This window comes from Callorhinus ursinus, unplaced genomic scaffold (assembly GCF_003265705.2).
Source record: "Callorhinus ursinus isolate GAN/ISIS: 27379988/994484 unplaced genomic scaffold, GSC_fseal_2.0 scaffold23, whole genome shotgun sequence".
Lineage (NCBI taxonomy): Eukaryota > Metazoa > Chordata > Mammalia > Carnivora > Otariidae > Callorhinus > Callorhinus ursinus.
In genome coordinates this window covers 15,506,486-15,532,228 of record NW_027397085.1, presented here as the reverse complement: position 1 = coordinate 15,532,228, position 25,743 = coordinate 15,506,486, and the positions used below count along the sequence as shown (strand labels likewise).

General features: G+C 42.8%; 1 protein-coding gene and 1 pseudogene across 4 annotated transcripts in view; both read right to left on the bottom strand.

The window, feature by feature from the left end:
• The window catches only part of PDE4D (phosphodiesterase 4D), a 1,488,864-nt gene that overhangs the window by 1,432,058 nt on the left and 31,063 nt on the right, over positions 1-25,743 (bottom strand). The window lies entirely within an intron of this gene.
• On the bottom strand, positions 18,110-19,696 carry LOC112839492 (tubulin alpha-1B chain-like; annotated as a pseudogene).

The window sequence follows — 25,743 nt, the reverse complement described above, 5'->3', positions numbered from 1 at the left end:
TTTTTAAGCAACTAGCGCAGTCTCACAGCTCAAAAGTTGTGGACAATATGGAGAGAAAGGAACTAAAGGCAAAGTATGAAGTAACCAAGAAAGAAAAGAATATTGAGTTATCTTCTTGACAAAGTGAGACTCTGATTTTTCAGGGTGACTTTAGTTTGCCTTCAGTTACAACTTCAAGACTTCACACAAACTCAAGATATATCAGTGCTTGGACTTCACCTTCCTTTACCCATAAACTCTTGTGTGGAAACATCCAATGTCAGTCTCACAGAGGTTTTTCCTTAAGAAAGATTGTTTTTTGTAGCTTGCAAACTGGAGCCCTCATCATGAAATGTTGAAAAGTTTCTAGGACTCCCCAGGACACTAATCCAGAAGACCAGAAGTTTCAGCACCCAATGACTAAAAGTCATTGAGGTTCTTTGAGAGAGGTGAGCCTCTGACCTTATTTTGGAAAACTCAACAAAGAGACTGGTACACAGAAGCCCTTCTGAAAATCAACAAGATAAACCATTTAACCTGGGGGAAAGGCATCAAAACCCCAAAGCCTAGTGAATTACCCAGAAACACAGTCAACATCAAAGGGCTGAGGTACGTATTGATGAATACATAGCAGTTTCTCCACCAAGTTTTTCCAGGAGCTAAGAAAAAAAAAAAAGTGTTCAAAAGTAGGAAGAAAGAGACTGGGTTATTACTAGCACTTACTAGTGAATCAGAGGTACTTATTAAAAAGAGAGAACTTGCAACATGACATTTAGACATGGTTTATGTGATGTGCACTGTCCCATTAGAGCCCTGACCTAAATTTAGTAGTTTAAAAAGAGCTAAGTCTCTATTCCCACCCATTTCCAAACACCAGCTGAGAATTCATTCTCAGACCCTTTTCCTCCACAAGAGATCCTTGAGAACTTCTGAAAAATTTAAGAAAAAAAGGTCAGGAAATTAAAAGGCAGTCCGCAGTCTCTTCTCTTTCCTAAAATGGCCATGTGGTTACAATCCATGATTATGAAAGGGTTAAAATTCTGCACTGTTTAAGAACAACCAGTTGACCTTTAAATATGCTGGTTTGATTCCAATCACCTTTCAACAAGCATGAAATCTGGCACAAAGTGTACTAACACACACCAATTATCTTCATAGTGTACAAGACTGAGCTCACAGTGTCCTGTTTAGAAAAAAGAATTAATGTTAGTTTTCCAAAAGCCAGACTTAAAGGCTGAGTGTCTTTGTTGGTAGGATTGTCCTTTGGTAACTGTCACCAAAAGTGCTGTTGGAGAAAGCCTTTCTTTGAAAAAGAACAGTTTTTTAAAGAAAATCACTTTTTCATGTGGTTTAAATTCTGTTATAGGAAATCGTTTCCCCCCGGCTCTTGAACGTCAAAAGTAAAAATAGCTGGGAAATAGTTCATTACAATGCTCAGTTAAGAACTTTACAGGCCATCTATGTAAGAGAAAAACTGTCCCCCCTGGTGGAAGGGTGAAATGCCCAACCCTACTCTGGGCAAATGCATTAAAATCCAGAGATTCAAAAGCAATTGTTGAGTGTCTATGTCTTAAAATGACTCTTTGCTTTTCCAAAGTGATTCCCCTAACGTTCTTTTAAGGGGTAATATTCCCTTGTGCCTTCAAAACAGAATTCAGTGTACAAAAAATTCTGTCGCGGGCTTTTGAAGAATATATTGGCTGGCTGTTTGGGCACAAAACACAGATGTAGGAGCCCTCTATGGAGGTCTGTGCCTGGCAACCAGATAGCCTCTGGTCAATCATGAGACTATGTTCTTTATCACTTCCTTTGTCCTCTATCTCCAGATGCCCTTTGGGTCTCTGGACCCATTCCCTTTCAGACAGTTACAGGGAATATTAACCCCATACCTCCACCACAGTCAAGCCCGGGGTTTTTTTTTCCTTGTTCAAACCTTTGCCTTAGGACTGAGACTTCTGAGCTTCCTTCCCACATCTTAGCCTCCCACTGCAGTGAGAGACTTCGGCTGACCATTCGCAGGTTTGTCAGCCTCTCCTTGCCACAATATTTGACTTCCCTCATTCACTCCCCGTCATCTGGCAGTCTGGAGAGAGGGAGATCAGTGAGGATCTCACGGCAATGTGGCCAGGAGCCCTAGGCCAGCGTCCAGATCACCACCACCCACCCATGCGCTTCTGCTTTCTGGGGCCAAGGGAGGGGCTTGCTTCAGGATAGGGCACCTTCCGGCTTGGGGACTACTCACAGACCACGTCAGGAAAACAAGTGCCAGCCCAAGGCTGTGGCACAGAAGGCCCCTTGGGGTTTACTGTCTATCAGGACAACTTGGCGACACGTATAGCCCTGAGGACCCTTCCAAAATGAAAGGGACCCTTTCAGAGCCCTGGATGAGCGGGATCATTCCAGAGTTGCGCCAGGTAAAAGGAGAAACCAAGGCTTCTGTGAGCCTCACTCATTGCCTCTGCCTTATTTCTCATTTGTTCCCAAGACACAAAGTTCTCTTGCCAGCTGCTGCCGCGTGGCCACAAATCCCAAAATTCCCTTTTGACACCTCCAGGACTAACTACATATTAAAGTCTTCATAGAACCATCAAGCCCAACTCCGAACTGATTCCCCACACCCATTTGCCTTGCCAAGATTTGCGGAGCAGGGAAATGAAAGTATCTTTGCGCTACTATCCTTGGCTCAACAACCAACGGTGAAATGCAGATCCCCTGAGTACAGGTGAGAACCACCATCAGTCCCACATCTGACTTGTGTAGTTTTCCTCCTTGAATGCAGACAATGACTCCCCTGGTCACATCATCCTAAAGTCTGTGACATCAGAGAAGACTCAAAGTCCTATGTGTGTGAAGAATTGGGTGGAAATACATTTACTTAACATTTTCTATGTTATTAATCAGGGCACATGATTCAATGGTGGATGAGAGCTGTTCAGGATTCCCAGGCCAACCACCAATTCCTCTCCTTTCTGTCAGCATCGGGCTCACTCCAACCTCCACCAGAAAAGCCTTGCGGTAGTGAGAAAAAGCAAGCCTGCGACACCTGAAGACAGAAGACTGAGGACTCAGTCTCGGCGTTGTTATTAGGTGAGTGATCTTGGCCCAGTTAGGACAATTCACTTAAACCTCAGTTTCATGTTCTGCAAAATGGGGATTACAATAACCACCATAGAGGTACTATGACAGAAGCAATGAGACAATGAAAAAAACATAATTTGGAATTATAAACAGAGAAAGAGAGAATAATGAGAGAGGAGGGGAGGAAAAACTGAGGTCTGCCTGCCTTACCCTTTCACACTAACACAGAAAACGTTCACAGAAAACCTAAAGAAGATAAACCAAACTATACTATCCTCAGGCACTGTCCAAGGGAGAGGCTGCTGTAATGTCCAAGTCTGTGGGAGCAGAGCTCTGTGGGAGCGGTGGGTCTGGAGGCTCTGGGAGCCTGGAGTCCAGCACTAACGCTCCGGGACTGGCCCACAGCAAGCCCTGGTCGCTCCCCTTGGTGGAAAGACCAGACCAGCAGAAGGACGCACTTCCAGAGCGAGGCGAGACAAACACCTGACCCCATGAACTTACTCTATCCCCACGGCACATCAGCTTCAGCAGAAAATTCCAGCTTTGTGTTTGCTGCTTGGTCCCACTTGAATGGGAAGTTCTGCTGAGGCCCAAAATAGAAAACAGGAAGTCAACAGAACTGATTCACTTAAGTCTCAAATACAAAAAGCCCTGTGCTCATTATGGATAAGAATTACCGTGAAGTAGAAACCTCCTTTTTGTTTGTGTGTGTTTTTTAAGGATTTATTTATTTATTATTTTAGAGAGAGAGAGAGCAAGCACAAGTGTGGGGGAGGGGCAGAGGGAGAGAAGCAAGACGACTCCCTGCTGAGTGTGGAGCCCAAAGTGGGGCTCCATCCCAGAATCCTGAGATCATGACCTGAGGTGAAATCAAGACTTGGAGGTTTAACTGACAGAGCCACCCAGGTGCCCCAGAAACCTCCTTTTTGAAAGGAGATCACATGCCAACTGTTTACAGAAAACAGAGTGGGTTTTGATAAGAAGAGTCATTAATGCTTACAGAGGGCTTATCACCTTCCAGGCCATGTTCTGAGGGCTGCACATGATTTTATGCAGCTATTATTACTATCCTCCCTGTGTAGAAGAGGAAATTGAGTCAAGAGAAAGTGAAGTCACTGAAACCACACAATGAATCAGGAGGAAAGCCAGCCTTTGAACTCAGGCGGTCTGACTCCAGACCCTGAACACTCAACTCCTCACTTTCCCGCCTCTCATTAGGCTACTTACTCCTCCTTCCCTCCAGCTTTCACTGGCTAACACCGCCCACACATCCAACCCAGCCCTCCCCTTCTGTCCAGGCTTTGTTCCACATTCCTGTCTCCCCTGATGGATGCCATGCTGCACTTTCTCTCCAGGCTCACCTGAAATTTTGAACGAAGTTACTGGATTTTCTCTAAACTCAAGTATGCTACCCACCCCCCACTCTTTTTAATCTCATCCCCACTTAAGCATCAGCTTGTAAGTGTTCTCCAGTTCTGTCATCTGTTTCCAGAAAGTGCATCAGAAAAACAGAACACAGCCCCAAATTCCAGCAGATCCCCAAAGAAACATGTTATTGCCACCAACACTCAGCTGCCATGACCACGCCAAGTCTCCAAACTTCCATTCATTTATCCAACAAGCATTTCCCACACACCAGCCGTGTCCATTTCAGTACATGAGCATTACATGGGCCCTGTCCTGTAGGATCTCACAGGCAAATGAGATCAATGTTTACACAGTCTTAACAAGCTGTGATAGGTAGGAAATGCATGCTGTTAATGGCTCCTTGCTCCTGCATTTCCCACGTCATATCGTCAGGCTACCACACTGCCCCTTCCTTCTCATCTCTGCTGCCCCCTGGTGGTTCACTGCCCCCTACCTGTTCCTCAATCATTGCAATCCCCTCCCAACTTAGCTCCCTGCCTCATTCCCCTGCCCTACAAAACCAGCCCGCCTCCTGCCGCCTAATAACCTATAGGGTCACTCTCCTACATGAAGAGCATACGGGTTAGTGAACCAAGTGCAAGGCCCTGGGCCTGGACAAGCCAACATGGCCAAGGAACTTCCCTGACCTTCCATTCTTGCTCCACTCCCCTCCACACACATGCACTGCGCCTCAAATGCCACCTAAGGGAGACCACCTACAGCACTCCAAATCTCATTCACCTTCTTATCTCCTCCTGTGCCCTTTGCCCACCCCGCCCTTCCAATCTATGAGCTGATTTTCGTGTTTGAGCTTCAGAAGCTGCTCCTAAGATTCAAGTCAAATCACTTCCCCCAAGAAGCCTTCTCTCATTCTCCCACAAGGTGTGATAGTTCCCTTCTCGGTTGTGCGATCGTCATGCATTTGTGTCTCCTTTAGGGCACTTGACTTGTAATGTGCATTAGTCACTTCTGTGTTTTCCCTTATGGTCTCTGTATCTTTGCAACAGTGCTTCGCCCATACTGTCTTTGTTCAGTCCAGCACCTAGGAGATCGCCTCGAGCGTAACAGGTGCTGAATGAATAATGAATATGTTCTTTATTCTTTCTATGTGATGAAGTGGGAGCAACATCTCATGAGGACCAAGGAAAAAACCTAAGGTTTTTGTCCTTTTTATTGGTATCATGTAGTCATTTATCCGACAAATCTTTTTTTCATCCCTAGACTGCACGCTAGGCACTCAAAATACAAAAAAAAAAAAGAAAACGACACAAACGCCTGCACTCAATAAACATAAATTCTCTTTCAGAGATACTGGCACATAATACAAATACAATATGCAATAATATACACACAAAATAATATGAGTTGCAAAGCTATGACACCTCACTACCAACTAGGTGTGTGATCTTGGGCAAGTCACTTAGTGAAGTATCGATAAATATCCCATGAAAAGTCATAGGCAGTCTGTGAAGTGATGATTTTAACCACTGCATGGCATGTTTTTCTAGGGGTGGCACTTCCAAGTTAGTAAGTGCCAATACATTTGCAAAAATTATTAATGCTAATGAATGGAGATCATGTAGGCAGCCGCTAAAGAAAGGTAAAGACCAGCAGCTGAAATTGATATTTAGACAATGAGAAAAATAAATTTTAAGCACTTCACCAGCACAACATAAGTAAACAGTGAAATTCAAGACCATGACATGTAAGGTGGTCCCTGTGTCTGGGCTCCTCCTCCTGCAGGTGCATGATGGGTACTATGGGATGCTCCTCCTCTGCCAAACCCCCCAAAATGGACAGCAGAACACCCTCCATGGCTCATGATTTAAACTATTTTAAAATTAATAATCAGGGGGCACCTGGGTGGCTCAGTCGTTAAGTGTCTGCCTTCGGCTCAGGTCATGATCCCAGGGTCCTGGGATCGAGCCCAGCATCGGGCTCTCTGCTCAGTGGGGAGTCTGCTTCTCCCTCTCCCACTCCCCCTGCTTGTGTTCCCTCTTTCGCTGTCAAATAAATAAATAGCAATAAAATAAAAGTAATAATCAGAATGGGCATATGTGTTGTCCCTTTAAGGTCAATGGCTGCCAGAGAAACAGAACTTGTCTTATAGTACAATGAAAAAGATTCACATCTCCTTAAAAAATGACTTAACACAAAAAAGAGTGCGTATCACTCACATCATCATAGGAAAGTGAGGCCATAGAGGCAAATGTAGATTGTGCTCGCTCAAGCTTTCCCCAGGTGCAAAGGAGTCTTGATCATCAGATTTTGAGTTTAACATCTTTTGGCCGTGGCTATTCAGAAGACAGATGTGAATGGTCCACTTTACCCCAGCATAAAACATGCAGGTCATTTAATAGACTCCTCTAGCCCTGATTCTTGCTCATCAAGTCTGGTTATCGACTGGTTTGCCATAAGGTCTATCAGTTGGAATAGAATGTGATGATCAAGCTGATGAGTACTGTGGTTTGTGGGACAGAGGTCTTTGTCACCAGAAATATGTCATTCTCCTTGACACATCAGTCTCATTAGCTGATTAATAGGACTCCTCACCTAAGCAGTCAATGACCTCTCAGGAAATTCAAATCGAACCTAATCAAATTTCTGGACCTGTAAACCTTAGACCTTAGAGAATTCTGCTGCAAGCACACTTGGCCGTGGCTCCAGAAACAAACCCAGATGCCCTTCCTTCTCTTAGAGGCCTCCTTCCCCGTCACATATGCCATTTTTCTCTAAACCTAGCTTCTAGTTACTGAAACTAGGTAAGGACCAGGTTTTCTTTTCTTTGTGCATCAGGCCTAGATAGGAATGATGCTCAGCTAAGCTTGAGAAATGCTCTCCTCTGGGCTCCATATTCTCCCACCAGTATTTCACACATGGGATTGGAAATGCATGTGTGAAAGTCAGGCTCCCCTCTGTGACGTGGGCAAAGACTTCTTTTTGTTCATCTCTGTATCCCCACACTCAGTGCCTGGCATGTCAAAAGTATTCAATAAATGGTTGGGAATGAAGTAATCATTCAGTGTCATCAAGAACTTGAAAGAAAGAAAGAGAGAGAGAAAGAGAGAAAGGAAGGAAGGAAGGAAGGAAGAAAGAAAGGAAGAAAGAGGGGGGAGGGAGGGGGAGGGAGGAAGGAAGAACTTACTGAGAATTTAGACATGGAATTCAGAACTACAAAAGCAACGGTTCCTATCCTCAAGCCAAATCTATGAAAAACTGAAAACCTCAATTGTGAACCATGATTTGGTCTTAGGCATGGGTCACTGTCAGAGAAAAACAATTCAGAAGGAATCCAGAAGTAATTTCCAAACAACGAATTCTCTTTCTCCCTTTCTCAAACAGTGTTATAGGGAGGTTAGTATACAGCAACAATTCATAAAAACCCCTTCTGTTCATATGGTGACTTGACCTCACACGAGCTCTTTCAATGCACTGCTTGCTCTTCTTCAGATTCCCCCCGCTAAACACCTCTTCCAGATCTGGTCCCCAAAGCTCACTCCTTCTGTCCCTCCATCTCTCCCCTTGATTCCACATCGCAAAAGTCCAAAAGAACTGGTTTGGCAATATCAAACCATGCTTGAAATGTGGGGAAGGAAAAGAAAATGAATAAGCAAAACCAGAACAATTCTTGGTAGATAGGGCAAGAACACAGTGAATCTATCATGCATTACAAATGTTGGCCTCTTCATATACAGATACAACTTACAGGTGCTGAAATGAACAGGAAATGGTACAAAGAAAAGAGTTTGAATTGTTTAAGCATCTGCAATGTTACGAGACTCGTGACACTTAATCACAAAATATTTATTGAGCACCTAGTCTAAGAACTATTTTGGAAAGGACACTATGGCGAGGGACCCAAGACCACCCCGACAGTTGGACATTCACTACAAGAACTCACAGAACTCAGCTTATCGTTCTTATAGCTAAGATTTTATACAGCAGTATAGTAAGAATACACAGCCAGATCATAAGAAAAGACAGAGAGTGAGCCTGGAGGAGTCCATATACAGATTTCCTTATGCTCTCTCCTTCCCATGAGCTGTCAGAGAGAGAACACGAACCCCAGCAACAAAAATGCAGCAACATGTGTGTAAGGATTCAGCCTAGGGAAGCTCCTGAGAGACTCAGTGCCCAAGGTTTTTTACTGCTGGTCACGTAGGTACTTTCTGACTGGCACATTAAAAAATTCCAGACTCCCAGAGGGAAGCAGGTGTTCAAGCATAAATTAGATTTGTGCACAAAACTCTAGGCACAACGCACCATACCTATCAGTTACCTGTGGACTAAGAGCACTGAGAGAACCAGGTTCCTAGACACCAGCCAAGAGCCAACCTTGCCATCAGGCCTTTCCAAGGCTAGCAGTCTGAGGACTGCTATGTTAACTCTTTTCTGCAGAGATACAAAGACCAAGTTCTTGCCCTTGAGGCAAATAACATTTAGAGAAATAACGTGTATACATTAAACAGGCAAAGCAATACAGTAGACAGAGCAGGCTGGCTAACACTAAAGCAACATTGCCCAAAATGTGCTTGAGACCACATTTCTCAGAATCACCAGGGTGCTCATCAGCCTAGTGGCAACAACTCAAAGCATCCTCGGCAGTGGAAGGATAGAATGTCAGTCAAAGCCAGGGGTTCCTGGTGAGATTATAGAAGACCCTGAATGCCACAATGAGAAATCTGAATTTGACTTCATAGCTGTGGGAAGCCAGTGAATTTTTTTTTAAAGATTTTATTTATTTATTCATGAGAGACAGAGGGAAAGAGAGAGAGAGAGAGAAAGCAGCAGAGAGAGAAGCAGGCTCCCAAGGAGCAGGGAGCCCGATGCGGGACTCGATCCCAGGGCCCTGGGATCACAACCTGAGCCCAAGGTAGATGCTTAACCATCTGAGCCACCCAGGCGCCCCGAATTTTTTTTTTCTTAACCAGAAAATAACAAGAACATCATCATCAAAGCAGCACTGTTTGAAGACGCATCTGACTACATTATGTAGAATACAGTAAAAGGGGTAGAGATCATAGGCCAAGAAGCCAGAACTTCAAAGGGAAAGAAAACAATCATCACAGACACCAGGGGCCATGCGGTAGGAGTTAGACACTGTCCGGGTGCTTAGCATCAATGCCCATGTCAGCCATCTACAGGAGGTACTACTGTCTCCATTGTATAGGTGAGCTCGGCCGATGGCATACAATGCAATGGAACCCAGATAGCGCCCATCACTCAGGTACTTACTCACTATCTAACAGACCTGTGTAACACAAAGTCAGGATAACAGAAAACCAACAAGTGGGGAGCCGGTGCCCGTGGCCAGGGCGAGGAAGTAATCACGCGAACTCCGTCACTTCTCTTGTCCTCTCCTCCATTTGGAGGCCTTATTCTTACATAACAGGCAGAAAGTCATTTTCCCAAAGTGGCAGAAGACTGAAAGAGAGAAGTAAAACCCGAAGTTGTCAAATTTTTCTGAATGAGAGGAGAGGTGGAGAATCAAGAGGAGTCACAGCTTCTTCCTGACCCAGATAGATAGTAAGAAACCAAGTGCCACGTTGCATCTCGATTTAAAGAAAGGAGTGGCCAACTGCAGCCTTCTTCGACCTTTAACATCTCAGAGAAATTTTACACTATTAAAATGTTCCTTCCTGTTTATTTCCCTCTGACATCATACAACCAAAACATCACTTAGTAACTAGACTACTCTCAAGACTATGATTTTTTTAAGACATCTAAAATTAACACTTGTTCCAGAATCATCACCACTCTCATCAAGATACAGTTGTTGATCACTCGCTTGCATAAAAAGTTTTGCAGATGCTAAAGGAAGACAATGACCCCAACGGCTTTAGAGGACACAACACAGTCATTTGCTTTAATTGATAAATATCTCTCCTAGTTCTCCATAAAACCCAGAATTAAGCAACAAGACATGACAAGCCACTCTTTATGGGGAATTAATCTGTTGCCTCAATCGACATTAAGCAGGAGGCCAAAGGCCATTAAAACAAGCTGAAATTGATGTACCAAAATAGCTCAGTCCAGGACACTGATCTTATCATGTTGGAAATGACTCTAAAATCTTTATTAGCTCTTAACATAATTCTAAGTGAGCGGTCCATATCTTTCATATTCAGATTCCCTATTAGCCAATTCAAACACTCAGAAGTATGGCCATGAAATGGCAAAGAGAAACAACTTGAACAAAACCTTCAAAACCTTCCACATCCCCCCAGTGGCCTGGGGCATGTACTCTGCTATTGGGGAAAATTCATCTGAATCAGGGAACCGGCCCAGTTACAGCTAGCTGGAAAATTCTTTTCCCCTAAGAGGTAATGGCAGCAGGAAGTTACTCGCTTATTATTACAGCACTGGGACAGGGTATGAAAGGAGACACGGCCTGCCTTCCAGGAGTCTCATGAGAAAGACGGGACAGACAGCTTAAAAACAACACGAACAAGCACAGGTAACTATTCCTCAACAGCGGTAAAAGCGTGGGTGGTGGAAGTCAAACGGCCTCCGTTGCAAGCCTTCCTTCACTAGTCACTATCTTAAAACCAAGTTTCATAACCCTCCCTATGCATCAGTCTCTTCTGAAAAACTGGGTGAATAATAATACCCACCTCCCAGGTAGTTGTGAAGAACCAGTAAGATAATGAACACAGAATGCTTAGCACAGAAAAGGAGCTCACCAAACATGAGCTGCTGTCACCACACAAGTCTTAGTTTTGTTCTTACCGCTAATACTACTGTTCCTACCACCGTGGCTACTCTCATCTACATTTTGCCCCATACCTTAAAGATAAGGAGGCTCCCAGGCTGCGTGAAGTGGTCCAGTCCAGATGGAATTGTTCATCGCAGGCAGGGAAGCCAGGAGGCTCATGGTTTGTGAGAAATGTCAAAGAAGAATATTTCAGATGGAAGAGATGGCTGTCGAGGGGAGTGAGCAGAGCCCGCATAAAGCAGATAAGTCTGCTTTAAATGGCTTCTTGAGCTGAGGAAAGGCACATGTTCACAGGTCATATGATTTTCCAAGCTGGAAAGTAACTTAGAAATCCTTAAGTCACTCAAAAGAAAAAAAAAAAATGCAGCTCTTGGGAAGCCACAAAAATCTTATGCCTTCCTCTAGTGCTATTTGAAATTTTGGAGTCAATTCAGTATGAAGAGGAAAGGAACGATGGATGCAGGAGTACCTCTGGGGGGGAAAAAATCTGTTTCTATTTTGAAAGAGACATGTTTCTTCCCTGGATCATGTGGCAACAATGTTAGCACTGAATCAGCTTGCTCACCGGCGAGTTTCCTTCCTCAGTCATGGGGAGAACCGCCCCGTGCAGGTTACCCTCAAGGGCAAGCTTTCCCGCTGCTTTATTTTCAAATGCCCTAGGACACCTCCACCCTGCCTCCGAGACACCCCAGGACAAAGAGACCACGAGAGTCAAGCGACTGGCTCTTAGCCACACAGCTAGTTGGCGCTGAAGAGAAACAGGAATTCTGCAGATAGAGAGGAAGGTTGCCAGGAGGAGAGGAAACAGACAGGACAGTGAGGGCTTAGAATAACCTGCTGTGGGAAATCGATGGCGGGCACAGCTCGGTAGATCTGAGAAAGAAAAGAGACTTAGGCAAAATGATTCTTCAGGAAGAGGATTTTTGCTACTGTGTAAAGAACACAATAAATTAAACATGTCAGATCGCTTATCTTGGCACCTTTGGCTATCAGAACTTAAGTGACATATCAACACAATATAAAGGGAAAAATCCAGGTGTAATTTTTCTCATGTGAGCAAGTTTCTAATTGGTGTTTAACCCATTTTAGGAAAGAAGCTGAAATGAGGCTCTTTCACAGTTGGTTATAACAAACGTAAAGGCCTGGCGGCTAAAACAACAAATTGTTTTCTGTTAAAAGAAAAAAAAGAAAAAACAAAAACAAAGTCACAAAACTGAGCACACAAGAGCTTGGACTTTTCTGGGTGTTCCCCAAGTCGAAAGTCAGGTTTTATTCCTGCTGCCGTGGAGAGGTCCTCTTGCTCTGGCAAGCTGAAGACACTCTGAGTTCTCCTCACCTTAGATTTTCAATTTAAGGAACTGGTGGCAGGGCATTTTTCGGGGAGAGTCCTCACCCTGGAGCCCTATGTGTACATAGGGACCGAGTACGGACCTGTGTTCGTGATAGATTCTTAGCAAATGTTTGACTCAAGACTCAGCTGCCACTCTTAGCTAACACAGCCTTCTCCCAAAGGGGACAGGACAAGAAAGGAACTTTGAGACTGGAATTTACCCAGCTCAGCCACTTCCCCTACTACTTATCAAAGGCCTTGCGGATTGGAATACTCGTAAAGGGCAAGATCCACACACCCATGTTTGAGTTACCATCTAAAACCAAAGTCAAATACACTTGTAGCGTTCTTCCTGCTGACAAATAAATTGTAGTGTTTCCTCAGAAGACGACTTCCTTTTGTCTTGGAGATTGGCCAGCAGACAGGGATGTGGGCCCCTCCAGAGTTTCCATACAGAAAGGGATTGGGGCGGGAGTCTATCAAGAGGAACATCGGGGACTTTGCTTGAGGCTGTGTCTGCAAAACACTCATTACATGTTTATTGGACCACTACTTGGGTTTTATCAGGATAGGAGCACCAGCTTCAGCTAAGTGGAGTTCATGGAGGTAAGGGTTAAGCCCCCACAAACAAGGCACTCTCTGGCCTCCAAATGGAGACTGAATGAAAGGATAGAAGGCCAGAGGGGGGAAAACTTGGAAAATGATGAAACTCTACTGTCAATGTGTCCACTCCAGTATGAATCTGTGAAGTCTCTCTTAAGGTGTTTGGGTCTGGGAGTTCAGCAGGTCAGAGTCCTTGCTGGAGTGATCCAAGCACATCATTCCATACCCACCCTCAACATTTTTTTACTTTATTCATATCCTATGTTGGTTTCCGGAAAAAAAAAAAAAAAGAGTAACATCTGTGAAGAGATAATACCATAAATGGTAGAAAATTCAAAAGTTAGACGAGAAAATACGATGAAATATAACACCCCTCCCACCTCTATCTCCCAGCCACTCAACAACTGTTAGTTTCTTGAATATACTTCCAAAACTGTTCTATGCACACACAAGTATATACGCACATTTTTATGAACATTTATATAAGACACACAGAAGAGTTTTCAAATTTTTTTGTGATCCACAAAAAGCAATGAAACTTCTCTTGTGTCCCATTGGTGTTAACTATTTTTTCCGCAGTACCAAGGTGCTTTAATCATTTTAGCTTCATAGTATATGTTCAGCAGAGCATTTTCATTATTGTTTGGATTCAGGACTTTCCCTGGCTGTTCTTGCCCTTTTATTTTTCCGTGGGAACTTCACGATCAGCTTCTCTAGACACATGGTCCTTTCCTTCATTGTATCCTGACACCAACTGTTGTTGTTTGTATGGATAAGGACTATTGATTTTTTTTTTTTTTAATCAAGCCACACTACTCCATTCTCTGCTGATTGCTTCTGGCAGTGATCTTTCAGTGAATTTTGTTTTCTAGGCACAGTCATATTATTTGCAAATATGGTTATCTTACCTCTTCCTCTCCAATTTGTATATCTCATTTTTTTAATCTAAAATGTTAGCAAGTACCTCAAGATTAATGCTCAATAATGTGATGAGAGTGACATCTTTGTCCTGATTTAATGCGAATGTCTATTATTTGCCTGTTAAGTGTGAGATGATTTGGGAGGTAAGGTACATATAGGGACTTAAAATTAGTTCTATTTTATGAGGTGTTTTTCCATAATCAATAATGGATTTTACTTTTATAAGATACACAGCAGTCATGGGTATGAGCACATGGTTTTACTTTTGCTGTTTTACTACATTACTGTGGTGAATTCTATCAGGAAGTTTCCCAAATACTAAGCTAACCTGCCTTTCCTGAAATCAACCTCACTCGGTCATGTTTTATTTTTCTTTTATTGTCACTCTGGATCTTGTTTGCTAATATTTTACTGAAGACCTTTTCATTGAGAGTCACAAGAGACATCAGTCTATAATTTTCTTTTTATTGTTGTTCCATGGCAGATTTTTGTCACCTTTACCTCATGAAAAGAAACCAGTGACTTTTATCTAGAAAAGTTTAAAAAGCAATGGAGTAATCAACTCATTAAGATCAGAAGAGCTTACCAGGGAACCTTGTAAATTGTACCTTGTAGTTGTGGAGAGAGGCAGCCTGCCCCCAACTTTTCTTTTCTTTTCTTTTAGTATAATTCATCTCTTTAAGTTTTCAGACCCTTCTGGGGCCAACCTTAGAACTTTACCTTTTCTAGAAATTAAATATTTTTATCCAAGTTTTTAAAAAATTTATTTTGGGGTATAGTTGACCAAAGAAGTCTCCTATCAGCTCCTTTAACTTTCTGAGATTATTTCTCAATTCTTGTTTTCTTATTTCATCCATTTCTGCTTTTTCCTTGCAAAAATAAATGAGTGTTGCAACATTATTCACAGTAGCCAAAAGGTGGAAGCAGTCCAAGTGTCCACCAACAGATGAATGCATAAGCAAACAAGATATATACATACAAGGAATATTGCTCAGACATAGAAAGGCATGGTGGTCTGACCTATGTTACCAAGTGGACGAAGCTTGAGGACATCATGCTCCATGAAATGAGCCAGACATAAAAAGACAGATATTGTATGATTCCACTTAGATGAAATACCTAGAATAGGCCAATTTATGGAGTCAAAAGGACATCAGCATTTACCATGAGCTGGGGGGGAGGGAGAATGGGGAGCTATTGCTTAATAGACGCAGAGTTTCTGTTGAAGGTGATGAAAATACTTTGAAAATAGTGATGATGGTTGTACAACACTGTGAATATAATTAATGTCACACTAAATTGTATGCCACTAATATAGCAAATTTATGTTAAGTATATTTTACTCCAACCCAGAGAATACAAAAACACTAATTCAAAAGGACATACACACCCCTCTGTTTACTACAGCATTATTTACAATAGCCAAATTATAGAAGCAACCCAAGTGTCCATCGACTGATGAATGGATAAAGAAGATGTGGTATATATATACACATATATACACACATACATACATATACACACATACATATATACACACACATATATATACACACATACACATATATACACAGATACACACACATATATACACACACATGCATATATACACATATATATACACACACGCATATATACACACATATGCATATATATACACATATATACACACACATGCATATCTATATACACATATACACACACATATATATACACACATGCATATATATATATACACATATATATACACGCACATGCATATATATACACATATACACACATATATACACATATACACACACATATATATACACACGCATGCATATATATACACATATATACATATATACACACACATATATATGCACACACATGCATATACACACACGCATATATATACACACATATACACACACACATACACACAGATACACACACACACATATATACACACACATGCATATACTGGAATATTGAGTGGAATATTACTCAGGCACAAAAAAGAATGAAATCTTGCCATTTTCAACAATATGGATGGTGCTAGTGAGTATGCTAAACAAAATAAGTCAGAGAAAGACTAATACCATGTGATGTCACTCATACGTGAAATTTAAGAAACAGAATGAACAAAGGGGGAGGGGGGGAAGAGACCAAAAAACACTCCTAACTACAGAGAACAAACTGATGGTTACCAGAGGGCAAATGGATGGGGGGATGGGTAAAACAGATGATGTGGATTAAGAGTACACTCATCCTGATGAGCACTGAGTAATATATGGAATTGTCGATTCAGTATAGTGTACACTTGAAACTATAACAATGTATGTTAACCACACTGAAATTAAAATTAAAATTTTTTTAATTCCAAAAAATAAGTATAGCCAACAGTTTGAATATTTTATACAGATGCAGCTTGTAGACTTAGTTTTGCCATTTTAAAAATTCTTGTAATTCATTAACTTTTACTTTTATCTTTATTAATGTTTTACTATATTTTCTCTAATGCACATTACTTTATAAATTCTGGTATTGGAGGTTTAAAATTCACTTAATTCTTAATTATAAGTATTTAATGCTATGAATTTTCCTCTAAGCACTGCTTTCTCAAGATCTGTCTCCAATATGTTGTTTTAATTTTTGTTGTTTTCTAAATATTCTGCAATTTCAGTTTTAAGAATTTAAATAGTGTTCTTTAGTTCCCAAAAGTTAAGATGGCTTTTTCTTCTATCTTTGTTATTAATTTTTTATTGCATTGCTCTGTCAGAGAATATTGTCTATTTCTACTTGAGAGAATTGATTGCAATTTTCCCTACAGCTTATAATTTTTGTGACTGTTCTAATGATACATCAAAGGACAGTATAGTGTTTTCTGAGTATATGGCTTAATGTGTATCTATAAAAGCTATCTTACTCATTACATCATTCCAAGAGTTCATATTCTTACTTGCTTTTTTTTTTTACTTTCTCTGTCAGTGTTAAGAGGTAGGAATTAAAGTTTTCTATTATTAAAGCTTTTCTGTCTATTCCTGTTTCCTTTAATTTTGGCACTGTGGTTTCCATGACAACTTTTTTATCACATTAAATGACATCATGAGTTCCATCTTTTACTATTATCAAGTGCCCTTTTTACTAATGTAATGCTTTTTATTCTGAATACAACCATATAAGTATGATTGCTTCTTTCTCTCTCCCTCTCCCTCACTCTATTGGTATTTGCTTTTTAATCTATGTTCATTAGTTTGGACCGCCCTAAGAAATACCACAGACTGGGTGACTCTAACAACAAAAATTTACTTTCTCACAGTTCTGGAAGCTAGAAAATCCAAGATGAGAGTGCCAGCATAGACACATTCTGGTAAGATCTCTCTTCCTGCCTTGGAGACTTCTATCTTCTGCACCTTCGCATGGCAAAGACAATGTTCTAGTGTCTCTTTGTCTTCTTGTAAGGGCACCAGCTCTATCAGATCAGGGCCCCCGTCTTTTGACCTCATTTAACCTTAGTCACTCTTTAAAAGCCCTATCTGCAATACATAACCACATAGAGGGGGGTTAAGGGCTTCAACATATGAATTGGGAGGGGGCCAAGATTCAGGCTACAGCAAGGTCTGCCCAACTCTCTACACCTTCAGCCTTTATGGGCTTCACTATTTTACACACATCTCCTATATCACACATAACTGGATTCCACTCTCTTTGTAAATGTAAGTCTCTTAATAGGTGAGTGGGACAATTAGCATTTATTTTTATGGTCATATGTTTGGTCAAATTTGGGTACTCATTTTTTCTTTCTTAAAGCCTTACTTTGAGACATGATGGAAAATCTTACAGGTACCCATGGAAAAGTAAGACCTGATGACAGTTAAAAGTGAAAACAATCGGGTGCCTGGGTGGCTCAGTTGGTTAAGCAAGTGCCTTCGGCTCAGGTCATGATCCTGGAGTCCCAGGATCGAGTCCCACATTGGGCTCCCTGCTCAGCAGGGAGTCTGCTTCTACCTCTGACCCTCTTCCCTCTCGTGCTCTCTATCTCTCATTCTCTCTCAAATAAATAAATAAAAATCTTAAAAAAAAAAAAAAGTGAAGACAATCTAACCAAAAAGCTTGAATGTGTGTCAGCTAATGTTGAAGCTAAAGTTGTGAGTGTGACAAGCTACAGGGTTGAAAGGAATGGTAATTAGTATTCCTCTCCTTCTTCACCCTCTCCTTCAACAGAATCCATACCACTCTCTGTATAATCCTTCTCAAGGGCAGCCATGTCCTCATGGGCCTCAGCTCTCCTTCCTCCATGCCCTCACCCACATACAGTGAACAAAGTCACACTTGGCGTACATCAAGTCAAACTTGTGGTCCAGGGAAGACCAGCCCTCTGCAATGACTGTGGTGTTGCTCAGCATGCACAAAACTCTCTGTACTTTGACCAGTTCTCCACCAGGTACCACAGCCGGGGGGGGGGGGGGGGGGGGAGAGGCTGGTAATTAATGCCAACTTTGAAGCCAGCCAATGGAGGGTAAGTTCACAAACTGGATGCTGTGCTTGGTCTTGATGGTGGTAATGGCAGCATTGACATATTTGGGAATCACGTCCCCACAGTACAACAAGCAGCAAGCCATGTATTTACCATGGTGAGGGTCACATTTCACCATCTGGTTGGCTGGCTCAAAGCACGCATTGGTCATCTGTGCTATAGAAGGCTGTTCACAGTAGGCTGTCTCAGCAGAGACGACAGGGGCGTATGTGGCCAGAAGGAAGTGGATGTAGGCATAGGGCACCAGGTTTGTCTGAAATTCTTTCAGATCAACATTCAGGGCTCCATCACATCTGAGGGAAACAGTGATGGAAGACACAATCTGGCTAACAAGGCAGTTAAGGTTAGAGTAGGCTGGGCGTTCAGTATAGAGGTTTCTATTAGAGGTGTCATAGACGACCTCACTGTCTACCATGAAGGCACAATCACAGTGCTCCAGGGTGATGTGGGTAGTAAGGATGGAGGTGTAGGGCTCAACTCCAGCTGTGGAAACTTGAGGGGCTGGGTAAACAGAGAACCCCAACTTGGACTTCTTGCCATAATGGACCAAGAGATGTTCCATCAGCGGGGAGGTGAACCTGGAACCAGTTCCGCCTTCAAAGCTCTGGAAAACCAAGAAGCCCTGAAGATCCCTGCACTGGTCAGCCAGCTTCCAAATTCAGTCCAAGACGAAGTCAGTGATCTCCTTCCCAACAGTGTAGCACCCTCAGGCACAGCTATTGGCAACATCTTCCTTGCCTGTGATGAGCTGCTCAGAGTAAAAGAGCTAGCAAGAGGTGCCAGTGTGAAGTTCATCAATGACAGTGGGTTACAGATTTACAAACAGTGCCCTGGGGACAAGCTTGCCAGAACCTGTCTCACTGAAGGAGGTGCTCGAGTCATCTTCTCCCGCAGTGATCTTGTCACTTGGCATCTGGCTGTTGGGCTGGATGCCATGGTCCAGGCCATAGAGCTCCCAGCAGGCAATGCCGATCTGGACACCACCCTGGTCAACATGGGTGGAGATGCACTCGTGCATGGCAGCTGCAGTTTAGCAGGCACAGGTGACAGGAGCAGACACTGGGTCCGGGTTACCCTCTGCGACAGGCTAAGAGTCCAGGTAAGTAACACACTCTCGTACTCATATTTTATGTTATGATTCTCTTCTCTGGCTTTTGATATTCCAATGTGTAGTCTGTTTTGTTATAATGCCAGCTTGATCCCCCCCTTTTTTGATAGTTTGCTTTTTGTTGCCTAAATGGAAGATTTTTTCTGTCTGTAAGGGCCAGTATTTAGAAAAACTTGGAAATGTGTCAGTGTTGTTCATTGTGTACCAGTTTTTCCTGGATCACAGTGCAGCCTTTTCATTTGGAGATTCAAGTCTTATTTTATTTCCTGAAGCACTTTACTCTTATCTCCAGGCTTCTTCTTAAAGGATACCAATAATGCATATGTTGCCTTTCTTTTGCCTTCCATATCTTTCATATTCTCTTTAATCCATTCTAAGTTTGTTCATTTCTAGTTGATTTGTGCTTGCTTTTTTTAATCCTGTTTGCCTATCCATCCGTGATGTCAACTGTGCCTATCTTCCCCTGTGTTTATTCCAGTATGCTTGCATTTCAAGGATGGCTTCATTTCTCTCTTCTGCTTCCTTCCTGAGATTTCCAAGTTGTTTCATCCCCACCTGTCAGGTCCCTATTACTTTCCCCCAAGCTCTCAACTGCTCTGCTTTCAATGGTTTCATTAAGTTGTCTTAGCTCGTAGCCTTGTATTTAGTCATCATTTTCAGCATCTTGGTGGTTCCTTGTTCTTGTGAGGATCACCTTCTGCCATATAGATCCCATGTCCCCTACCCTCCTTTTGTCATATACTATCTTTACATAGAACCTGTGCTGTTTGCCTTTTGTGTGTTCGTTTTCCAATTACATGCATCCTTCCTGGACTTTGGAACTGGTTCACGTTGGGAAGGGGGTGAGCAGTTCCAGGCTAGTAGGCATTCTGCAGGGTTTGGGGAGAAACTCGTAATGACAAGGCTGTATATGCAACTTATTTTAGCTTTTACCTCTCTCTCCAGCCAACAAATATGGGCAGCTAGAGAACAGGGCATAATTCACCTCTCGTCCACCCATCTCACCAGGAGACAGACAAAAATGGCATTTCTACATGTTTTAATTCACCTCTGCTTTTCCCATTTCTTTGTGCGATGAAATAGGGCCAAGGGATCTGGTTCCCCTCCACCACCACAAAGAGCTGCCATTCCTATGATTCCAAAGCCGAGATCATTGGCTTTGCTCCTCAGAGTGCCATCTATGTAAGAAAATGTTTTCCTGCCAACCATGTCTGAGATCTACATCTGCAAACACCGCCACTGGGAGTCTTCCAGCAGCCATATTTGATCTTTACTGTATGGCCAGATCTCCCCATAGATTATCTTTTGGGGGATCGTCCTCAGTTTTATCAAAGGTGACATTCATATTTCTGTCCTTTTTTCTTTCCGGCAAATTCTAAGAAGCAGTGGAAAAATATCTTCAGTATGTCCTTTTAAATAAAAGCACCAGTATTTACAAAAGGTAAAGTTTCAAGTGAATGCAAAGAGCCACCTTAAAGGGGAGAAATATGCTGGCAGGGGGACCCATATCCCAAGAACTGACCATGGGAGGGGAGGGAGCAGTTACTTTGTCAGGGCCCCAGGAGGGGGATGAGAAGAACCACTGTTCAGACTCTGTATATGCTGGTCCCTCCCTGTGAAACTCCTTTCCCCCAACACCCAGTGCTTTGTCGTGTCCTACCCTTCAGAGTCCTTGATACTCAAAACGTGATCCATGCACCAGCAGCATCAGCAGTAGATGGTTAGACGTGCAGAAACTCAGTCTCTTCCTCAGACCCCAGATTCAGAATAGGAATCTGCATTCTAACAAGATTCCCAGGCAACTCATCATCACAGTAAGTCTGGGGAGCACTACTAGAGATCTCAGCCCTAGCATCCTTCCCTTCGCTGACCCAATCACCTGAGGTTCCTTTGTTACATAGGCCTACGACACTTCCTTTCTTCTGAGATCTCACTCTGTAATTATACATTTATTAGAATATGTTTAAAAACATATTCATCTGTATTTCTCCTACTAAACCAGTTCCAGGCCCCATGGCTATCCCACAACCAGTTAATAAATATTTGCTGAAAGACTGAGTGTGTAGCATCTTGTATTTATGTCTCAGAACATTTTTAGCGTTAGTTGGCACTTGCTCAATCTCCCACCAGAGGCCTCCATGCACCGAACGCATCCATGCCCGTATCCACCAGCAACGCCCCAACTGAGCACTCCAACTTTGAAGGCCCTGCCAGAAGTGAGCGAGGAAACAGAGGAATGAACGGGATCTCGGGAAACTCCAAGAAATGTCATCATTTCATGCACAGCTTCCCAACATCCTATATACTTGTAAATGGCCCAGAGAGATCCTGTTACCGGAGTGTCATTTGGGAAAAATCTAGTCATGATTTCTGTGTAGAAAGGGAAGACACTTCGCCGGCACTGGAACACAGAGCCAGCGCCACCAGCCCCAGGCCAGAGAGGCTGTGTTGCAGCAGTAAGGACCCAGTGAGAGATGGGGGGTTGGTGCAGGGCGGGGGGACGCCGAGAGGGGCTTCCGCTCCTGCTCTGCGCACACCCAGCTCCAGCAGCGCCATTTTTCCTGTCTGTTGCCCTCCCCAGGTGTAGGTGAAATTGCCGTTCTCAGCTGTAGGGGGCTGTTTTGATGAGCAAGGAACGAAAAGTGACAGCTTGAAACTAGTTTCCCTACGTGGATAATTAAACCTTTACTAAATATAGTAGGTTTAAAATGAATGTTAACAACACTGAAACAGAACATGCTAATTCTAAAAATACAGACTCCCTCGCTGTGAAAGTCCTCTCAGGAAAAGGGGATGCTGAAGCACAACGATTTCATCCCTCCTGCCCACCACCCACCACCCAGGGAGCCAACGTGTTCCAAGACCAGGGTTACCACATGGCAGGGGAGGAAACCAGAGCTGCTACCAGACGCTCCGTGAAACTCTCAGGAAACTAATGGGAGAAAGTAAAGGGTGGAGAGGTTCTCAGGCAGCAACGCTCTCTGTGGGATCCTGCCCAGCACCAAATCAAGCCAACCAGCTCTTTTTATTTTTATAATCAGTAAATGTAAAACTCAAGGTCATATGGGAAGGAAATGTCATTAGCTTTGAAACTGTAGCCCGTGATGCATTTTATCAGAAAAGACATTCAAATAAGAAAAACTTTCTTTGAGGAAAGTCAGCTTTCTAGGAAGGCACCATCTTGAATGATTAAATCACAAATGACTTTGACTCTCCATGACCTCCAAAGCAATGACACCCAGATCTCAAAGAAGGCTGTTCCCTGGTCATAAAATGCTCCACTGCAATTCCCCTGGTGTAATAATAAATGGTCAACAAAGCTTCAAAAGGTTGTCTTCACTTGGTATGTTCACTTCCCCAACTGTTCTCTTTTGAACCCATTCCAACCCTCTGGTTGGAGTTTCTATCATGGGCATCGTGTCTCCATATTGTGGGATCTAGTGGTCAGCCCCTCATCATGCCAGAAGCATGTGACAGGGCTGGTCACGCCCTGCCTGAAAATCTTCACTTTTCACTCATCTGGGTCTCAGCCCACTGTTCCCTCTGGTTCTCCTCTGACCTCAGTAGGGACAACTTAGCTGAGACAGAAAGTTGCATTTTGCTTATATGTGACCTCATCTGCAGGGACCACGCATTCTGTTTTTGAAAAGCTTGAAATTTTTTCACAGCAAAACCATGTATGTGAATATGACAGAACAATAGCCTTTGTCCTCCCAAGATATTATGTGTATTTTCAATCCTTCATACAGGCAAGGCCTCTTTCCCTCAATTTCCAAAAATAGTAATTAGTCCTGAGATGTTGTTGCTGAAAGATATTCTGTGAAACACTGTCACTAATTTTTTTTTCCACAGAAAAAAGAATATGGTTCAATTTATAGCTTTTGAACAATGCAAGAAAATCATGGCCACATGAAAGAATCCTCATTCATGCTTCTAAGGCTCTTTAGTTGGTTTAGTTATGCTAGTAACTCCCTCTCCTGGTTTCCTGGGACATCCCCCTCCCCAGCACCCCACACCTATGCACACACTTGAGAGCAGATAAGCTTCTTCGTCTTCTGGTTGAATTGCCACACAACAAAGACAAGAGCCTATAGCTTAGAATCCCTCAAATTCCCCTTTTTGGCTCTTAACTGATTCTTTCTTAGTGGATATGCAAACCTCTGGATTGGAGACAACTAAGCATAAATTATACCTGAGTTCAGTGTCGTACAAAGGCTACCTGGTACCATATTCATACGTGCCCGCTCTTGAATTTTAAAAATCCTAGGACGTAGGCCAAGACACCTAAGCCATGTGCCCAAGCTCTAACAGTGGTCAGTGCAGTACTAACCAGAGCACTGTCTCTCTCCAGCAAGACAGGAGACTTGCTGCTCTGCTACAAGCTACTTACCCCAGGCTCTACAGAGTTCTAGCCTCCACTGTGGAATGCACTGCACAGAGCTCTGCACTGTTCCACCCTTGGTCTCCTGGTGTTGGAATGACATTCCTACATAATTCTTAAAAACCACAGTCTCTGATTCACATCTGGTCCATTAGGTCTCTCTGACTATCTCTGGTTCTGCCTGGACTTCTATCAAAAGGAATCCATTCATTGACAAAACTTTCAAACAAAAAGTCTCTTGGGCATTTTTAGAAGTTTGAAATTTAAATTTAAACGAGGGGGGAAAAGGTTTGACATAGTGGCTTTAAGAGCAGCATGGGATGTTGCCTTTATTTTTTCCACTTGAACATAATCAGAGGATTATTTCCTACCATCTTCCTTGGAAAGGCTGATATTCATTTGTTTTTCTAGCACAGAGCTCATTAAAGCTCTTAACCAATATCAGTTGACTCTGGGTTCCAATTACCTCAATTTCTTTAAGAGAGCCCTCAAGATTTCTGATTTCACTTTCTTCCTATGGTAATTTTTATTTTTTCTTCAAGTTATGATCTTCTGGTTTCCTCCCGAGTAACAAGTTAGCAAATTCCATGAGCTTCAGTACATCAGCCTTACCTAAGTCTCCAGATATTCATAATAAATAATCTTGCTAATTCCTGGCCTACTCAATTGCTTCTCACATGAAATGCTTTATAATGGGGAAGTGACATTGTGCATAAACAGAAATGGGATTTCTAACCATTGCCTTCCAATTCCTTGGGTCTAAACACATCCCTTTCTCCCCCATGAAACATGACTGAAGGTTAATTATTTTGCAGTGCTTTTTTGAGGTGGACCTCCCAGCCCCAGCCCCATGGATCATACAGACTTTTTATTAATATGATTAATACTTTATAAGTGCTGTGGATTGTTCCTGCTTCCTCAAAGGAAGCTATCACATTTTCCCCCTCATATTCACAGGATCTAGCAGGTAGTACTTACCTGACTAACAGAGTAGTTAGTGAGTCAACATTTGTTGAATTGTTGGCTTTTCCCAACTCTCGACAGAACTTAACTTACTGGTCTGAGTGAGAAACTAAAACGACCTTGCCTTGGCTACATATGCTAAGTGGAAGGGAGAAGGCAGGAACTACTACTTATGTTTTGTGGGGTGATTAAAGATTTATGTATGAGAGAGAGAGAGGAGAGGAAGAGAGAATCCCCAGCAGACTCCCCGCTGTACATGGAGTCCAACACAAGGCACAATCTCACAGCCATAACCTGAGCCAAAATCAAGAGTCGGACACTCAACTGACTGAGCCACCCAGGCGCCCTTTTACTACTTATGTTTTTGAAACAAATATACTGACTATCGATTTGTTCCACAGCCCCCAGGTGCATGAAGTGTCGTGTTCCTTTAGTTTCCCAATGTAATTCTAACTAGTCCTGGCCCACTAGACTTGACAGGAAATCCAATCTCAGTCATTTTCAGGCCACCATATGCCCCATCCACCAATACAGGAATGCTGGAGCTTCTGTAACCCATTTGGAGAAGGGCCTCGGCTCAGATCCTCTGTCTTGGTCCCAGAACCTTGAAGTGTAATGTCAAACCCAGTGGCTCACACCATGGTGGGCGTCCCTGTCATTCACAGGATCCACCCCACCACTGGAGTCTGCCCTGCCTCTGAAAGTCACAGTGTCTCTTCGGCAGGCACCACCCGCA